The 6,736-nt window shown below is 34.9% G+C and overlaps 1 non-coding gene across 1 annotated transcript; it reads right to left on the bottom strand.

Moving 5' to 3' along the window:
• Positions 1 to 3,336: 3,336 nt before the first annotated feature.
• On the bottom strand, positions 3,337 to 3,409 carry trnaq-uug (transfer RNA glutamine (anticodon UUG)). Its single transcript has one exon. It is a non-coding gene; the product is annotated as a tRNA-Gln (tRNA).
• Between the last annotated feature and the right edge of the window lie 3,327 nt (positions 3,410 to 6,736).

Below are 6,736 nucleotides of genomic sequence, written 5' to 3'. Positions count from 1 at the left end.
GTCAACAAGGGAGAGCCCTGGCCCTTCATGTTTCAGAAAGGCGAATGCGCTACGCCGACCTCAATGAATCCTTAGTTATATACATATGTTCAAGAACATTTCTGTAGCTCATGTAAATCAAGTCACACGACAGGCCTTGAAGTTTTCTGTCAGTTTGAAAGTTTTGCTCCTGACAATCCTTTTTGTATTGTGGCATAGTGGCTGTCACAGTGGAAAGTAAGTTGTCCACAGTTGGATGCAAGCTTGCCTGAAGCACAGGAACGAACTTACTCTCGACGTTCCATGTAAAGACTGAAGAAGTGGGCTTTACATCTGAGTGCAGGGGAATTAGCTCAGGTGGTAGAGTGCTCGCTTAGCATGTGAGAGGTAGCGGGATTGATGCCCGCATTCTCCAGTCTCCAGGCATTTGTGTGCCAGTCTCGGCAGTGCAGCTCACTTTTTTTGCTGTAGGCTGCAGACGCGGAGGCTCACGTCCAAGATCAACGCATTGTCAGCTTATCAGACACCTCCGTGAAGTTGATTCCTTATTCCTTATTTATTAAAAAAATGAGTAATGGTTACTAATTCCTTATTTCTTATTGCTTACGTTTAAAAAATTAAGTAATGCTTACGTGTTACTTATTTGTGATTTCTCAAAATAAGTAATGATTCAATATTTCATTTTTTTTCAAGATTTCTCAATAAATGAATTATGGATACATATTTCTTGTTAATGTTTACTTGTGTTTTATGTCTGATTGATGTCTTTTGATCAATAAGTAATGGTTTCTCATTCCTTATTTCCATTTTCTTTCAATAAGTAATGATTACAATTTTTTATATTTGTCCCTGTTTTACACGAAATAAGTAATAGACACTTATTCCTGGTTTCAGATTTTCAACAAAGAACATGTACATAGTTTATTATTTCTGAAACACGGTTTCCCAAAAAATAAGAAATGGTTACTTATTCCTTATTTCTGTTTCCCAATTTTCCAAATACAGTGATGGTTACTGATTGCTACGTTTTGTTGTTGGTTACTTTTTCAGTTTGCCTGTTTTCTTAATGAAATAAGTATTTTTTTCTGTTTCTAGACTCATGAAGAAACAAGCAATGGTTACTTATTCCTTGTTTGATTCCTGGAACTCAGAAAATAAGGAATGGTTACTTATTTCAGTTTTTAGTTCTCAGAAAACAAGGAATTGTTTCTTCTTTGTTTCCCGGTTGTCAAAACATAAGGAATGCTAACTTATTTCCATTTCCCTGTTGTTAATACATTTATAAAAAGCGTACGTTTCTACACATAAATGAAATACTCCTTCCTGAAGTTTGTGGAAATGTTATGGAAATGACATTTATTTTTCACGGTTAGCTATAAAGCTACATGTAACATGATGTCTTCCATTAAGCTTTAGTAAAATCGCCAATTTGTTTGTAGTCTATTTACATGACATGCATGCTGTAGACTCATTCATTGACTTTCCACACGTGTTGACACTTTCTACTTCTGTACGACCTATTCTTGAACATGGAGGAGGATACAGAATTAGTTACAAAATGGTCTCGTGGAAAAAAAAAACACACCTAAGGAATTGCAAGAAGACTTTGCAATTCCAGGAGTAAAATAAAAACGACCGGATTACAACACAGCCAGTTCCTCTTACACTTCATGTAAGCATGTTATGCTTTATATAAATATATGTTGTTTTTTGTTTTCAGTTTCAGGTGAGTACCACGATGAATATTACGCTACTATTTGAAAATATATTAATTTTCCGTAAACAAATTATATATGGTGTTGAACCTATTTTTTACTTGGTGTACTACATTGATAAGCCATCTCATACCTGTCTGGTATAATAATAATACTCATCATCATAATAATAATCACAGTAATAATAATAATAATAATAATAATAGTAATAATAATAATAATAATAATAATAATAATAATAATACTAGACACCGGTATGATGTTTATGTCATTATTAGATAAGCTACAGTTTGTTAATTTATGTCTGTTTTAATTCATCATGCATGCTCACTGACACATGTAGATACAGTACTGTAATTACTTACACACATTAGTTTATTTTCCTCCGCTTATTATTTGTTATCATTAGGCTTGATTATAACAATAATAATACTAGTATTTTTAATGTATGTAAAGGGCTGTACGTTTTATTTCACTTTTTCTTAATGACCAACTAGCCTGAAATTATTACATTGTCCCAATATGTACGGTGTGTTACGCAAATTATATTAGCATGGTCTCACTGGGTAATATGGAGCAAAACGCCCAATCTGGTAAAAGTGTGCTCTACACAGGATTTTGAACCAACAACCTTTCAGTTGTCAGTCCAGAATAATAATCAAAACAGCTGCATCATAATCATAGTAACAGTAATGGTTTATTTTGTCATATATTTACATTGACAACAAATATTATTATAATTGAATACGGTTTTGTCAAATTCTAATTCAGAAGGGCTGTATTGGCATGGCGAGGTTATGCAAGTATTGCCAAAGCATTTACAGCAAAGGACTGAAGGTAACATAGATTAAGTACAAAACATAATACAGGATACTGATTGTACATTTAAAAGAATAAACATTAAAAGACAAAGAAAATCTATTTTAAAAGAAAAACATACCTACAATTAGATCCATGAATATTTGGACAGTGACACAATTGTCATCATTTTGGATCTGTACAACACCACAATGGATTTCAAAGGAAACAATCCAGATATTCTTTAAGTGTAGTCTTTCATCTTTAATTTGAGGGTACTAACATCCATTTCTATATGTGTCCCCCCAATTTTAGGTGCTCAAAAGTATTTGGACAAAGTAACATAATCCTGAATTAAATTGTTAGTTTCAATACTTGGTTGCAGATCCTTTGCAGTCAATGAATGTTGAAGTGTGGAACCCATAGCCATCACCAGATGCTGGGTTTAGTCCCTGGTGATGCTCTGCAAGGCCTTCAGCTGTCTTTAGTAGTGCCTCTTTGTTCTTGTGGCGTTTTGTCTTCAGTTTTGCCTTAGAAATCAAAACAAACCGGTCAGAGAGATAGCAAAAACATTGGCTGTGGAAAAATCTACTATTTGGCAACTTCTTCAAAAGAAATAACGCACTGGTGAGCTCAGGACACCAAAAGGCAACGGAAAACAACTGTGGCAGAAGGATTATTTCGCTGGTGAAGAATAACCCCTATACAGGGTGCAGGGCATCACCTGTTTGTGGTAGGGTTATCAAACATAGCACTGCTGTCTGCAACATTAGAACACCAAGTGGCCCTTCTAAACGTCTCCAGAAAGGAGAGAGACACAACTTCGTCATCGTAACATATAAGACGACCACGAAGGGACTCGAACCCTCAATCTTCTGATCCAAAGTCAGACGCCTTATCCATTAGGCCACGCAGTCGTCAACAAGGGAGAGCCCTGGCCCTTCATGTTTCAGAAAGGCGAATGCGCTACGCCGACCTCAATGAATCCTTAGTTATATACATATGTTCAAGAACATTTCTGTAGCTCATGTAAATCAAGTCACACGACAGGCCTTGAAGTTTTCTGTCAGTTTGAAAGTTTTGCTCCTGACAATCCTTTTTGTATTGTGGCATAGTGGCTGTCACAGTGGAAAGTAAGTTGTCCACAGTTGGATGCAAGCTTGCCTGAAGCACAGGAACGAACTTACTCTCGACGTTCCATGTAAAGACTGAAGAAGTGGGCTTTACATCTGAGGGCAGGGGAATTAGCTCAGGTGGTAGAGTGCTCGCTTAGCATGTGAGAGGTAGCGGGATTGATGCCCGCATTCTCCAGTCTCCAGGCATTTGTGTGCCAGTCTCGGCAGTGCAGCTCACTTTTTTTGCTGTAGGCTGCAGACGCGGAGGCTCACGTCCAAGATCAACGCATTGTCAGCTTATCAGACACCTCCGTGAAGTTGATTCCTTATTCCTTATTTATTAAAAAAATGAGTAATGGTTACTAATTCCTTATTTCTTATTGCTTACGTTTCAAAAATTAAGTAATGCTTACGTGTTACTTATTTGTGATTTCTCAAAATAAGTAATGATTCAATATTTCATTTTTTTTCAAGATTTCTCAATAAATGAATTATGGATACATATTTCTTGTTAATGTTTACTTGTGTTTTATGTCTGATTGATGTCTTTTGATCAATAAGTAATGGTTTCTCATTCCTTATTTCCATTTTCTTTCAATAAGTAATGATTACAATTTTTTATATTTGTCCCTGTTTTACACGAAATAAGTAATAGACACTTATTCCTGGTTTCAGATTTTCAACAAAGAACATGTACATAGTTTATTATTTCTGAAACACGGTTTCCCAAAAAATAAGAAATGGTTACTTATTCCTTATTTCTGTTTCCCAATTTTCCAAATACAGTGATGGTTACTGATTGCTACGTTTTGTTGTTGGTTACTTTTTCAGTTTGCCTGTTTTCTTAATGAAATAAGTATTTTTTTCTGTTTCTAGACTCATGAAGAAACAAGCAATGGTTACTTATTCCTTGTTTGATTCCTGGAACTCAGAAAATAAGGAATGGTTACTTATTTCAGTTTTTAGTTCTCAGAAAACAAGGAATTGTTTCTTCTTTGTTTCCCGGTTGTCAAAACATAAGGAATGCTAACTTATTTCCATTTCCCTGTTGCTAATACATTTATAAGAAGCGTACGTTTCTACACATAAATGAAATACTCCTTCCTGAAGTTTGTGGAAATGTTATGGAAATGACGTTTATTTTTCACGGTTAGCAATAAAGCTACATGTAACATGATGTCTTCCATTAAGCTTTAGTAAAATCGCCAATTTGTTTGTAGTCTATTTACATGACATGCATGCTGTAGACTCATTCATTGAATTTCCACACGTGTTGACACTCTCTACTTCTGTACGACCTATTCTTGAACATGGAGGAGGATACAGAATTAGTTACAAAATGGTCTCGTGGAAAAAAAAAACACACCTAAGGAATTGCAAGAAGACTTTGCAATTCCAGGAGTAAAATAAAAACGACCGGATTACAACACAGCCAGTTCCTCTTACACTTCATGTAAGCATGTTATGCTTTATATAAAGATATGTTGTTTTTTGTTTTCAGTTTCAGATGAGTACCACGATGAATATTACGCTACTATTTGAAAATATATTAATTTTCCGTAAACAAATTATATATGGTGTTGAACCTTTTTTTTACTTGGTGTACTACATTGATAAGCCATCTCATACCTGTCTGGTATAATAATAATACTCATCATCATAATAATAATCACAGTAGTAATAATAATAATAATAATAATAATAATAATAATAATAATAATAATAATAATACTAGACACCGGTATGATGTTTATGTCATTATTAGATAAGCTACAGTTTGTTAATTTATGTCTGTTTTAATTCATCATGCATGCTCACTGACACATGTAGATACAGTACTGTAATTACTTACACACATTAGTTTATTTTCCTCCGCTTATTATTTGTTATCATTAGGCTTGATTATAACAATAATAATACTAGTATTTTTAATGTATGTAAAGGGCTGTACGTTTTATTTCACTTTTTCTTAATGACCAACTAGCCTGAAATTATTACATTGTCCCAATATGTACGGTGTGTTACGCAAATTATATTAGCATGGTCTCACTGGGTAATATGGAGCAAAACGCCCAATCTGGTAAAAGTGTGCTCTACACAGGATTTTGAACCAACAACCTTTCAGTTGTCAGTCCAGAATAATAATCAAAACAGCTGCATCATAATCATAGTAACAGTAATGGTTTATTTTGTCATATATTTACATTGACAACAAATATTATTATAATTGAATACGGTTTTGTCAAATTCTAATTCAGAAGGGCTGTATTGGCATGGCGAGGTTATGCAAGTATTGCCAAAGCATTTACAGCAAAGGACTGAAGGTAACATAGATTAAGTACAAAACATAATACAGGATACTGATTGTACATTTAAAAGAATAAACATTAAAAGACAAAGAAAATCTATTTTAAAAGAAAAACATACCTACAATTAGATCCATGAATATTTGGACAGTGACACAATTGTCATCATTTTGGATCTGTACAACACCACAATGGATTTCAAACGAAACAATCCAGATATTCTTTAAGTGTAGTCTTTCATCTTTAATTTGAGGGTACTAACATCCATTTCTATATGTGTCCCCCCAATTTTAGGTGCTCAAAAGTATTTGGACAAAGTAACATAATCCTGAATTAAATTGTTAGTTTCAATACTTGGTTGCAGATCCTTTGCAGTCAATGAATGTTGAAGTGTGGAACCCATAGCCATCACCAGATGCTGGGTTTAGTCCCTGGTGATGCTCTGCAAGGCCTTCAGCTGTCTTTAGTAGTGCCTCTTTGTTCTTGTGGCGTTTTGTCTTCAGTTTTGCCTTAGAAATCAAAACAAACCGGTCAGAGAGATAGCAAAAACATTGGCTGTGGAAAAATCTACTATTTGGCAACTTCTTCAAAAGAAATAACGCACTGGTGAGCTCAGGACACCAAAAGGCAACGGAAAACAACTGTGGCAGAAGGATTATTTCGCTGGTGAAGAATAACCCCTATACAGGGTGCAGGGCATCACCTGTTTGTGGTAGGGTTATCAAACATAGCACTGCTGTCTGCAACATTAGAACACCAAGTGGCCCTTCTAAACGTCTCCAGAAAGGAGAGAGACACAACTTCGTCATCGTAACATATAAGA

The sequence above is a fragment of the Amia ocellicauda genome, chromosome 14 (assembly GCF_036373705.1).
Source record: "Amia ocellicauda isolate fAmiCal2 chromosome 14, fAmiCal2.hap1, whole genome shotgun sequence".
NCBI classification, from domain to species: Eukaryota; Metazoa; Chordata; class Actinopteri; order Amiiformes; family Amiidae; genus Amia; species Amia ocellicauda.
The sequence above is the reverse complement of the archived record's forward strand: the minus strand, read 5'-3'. Positions and strand labels throughout refer to the sequence as shown.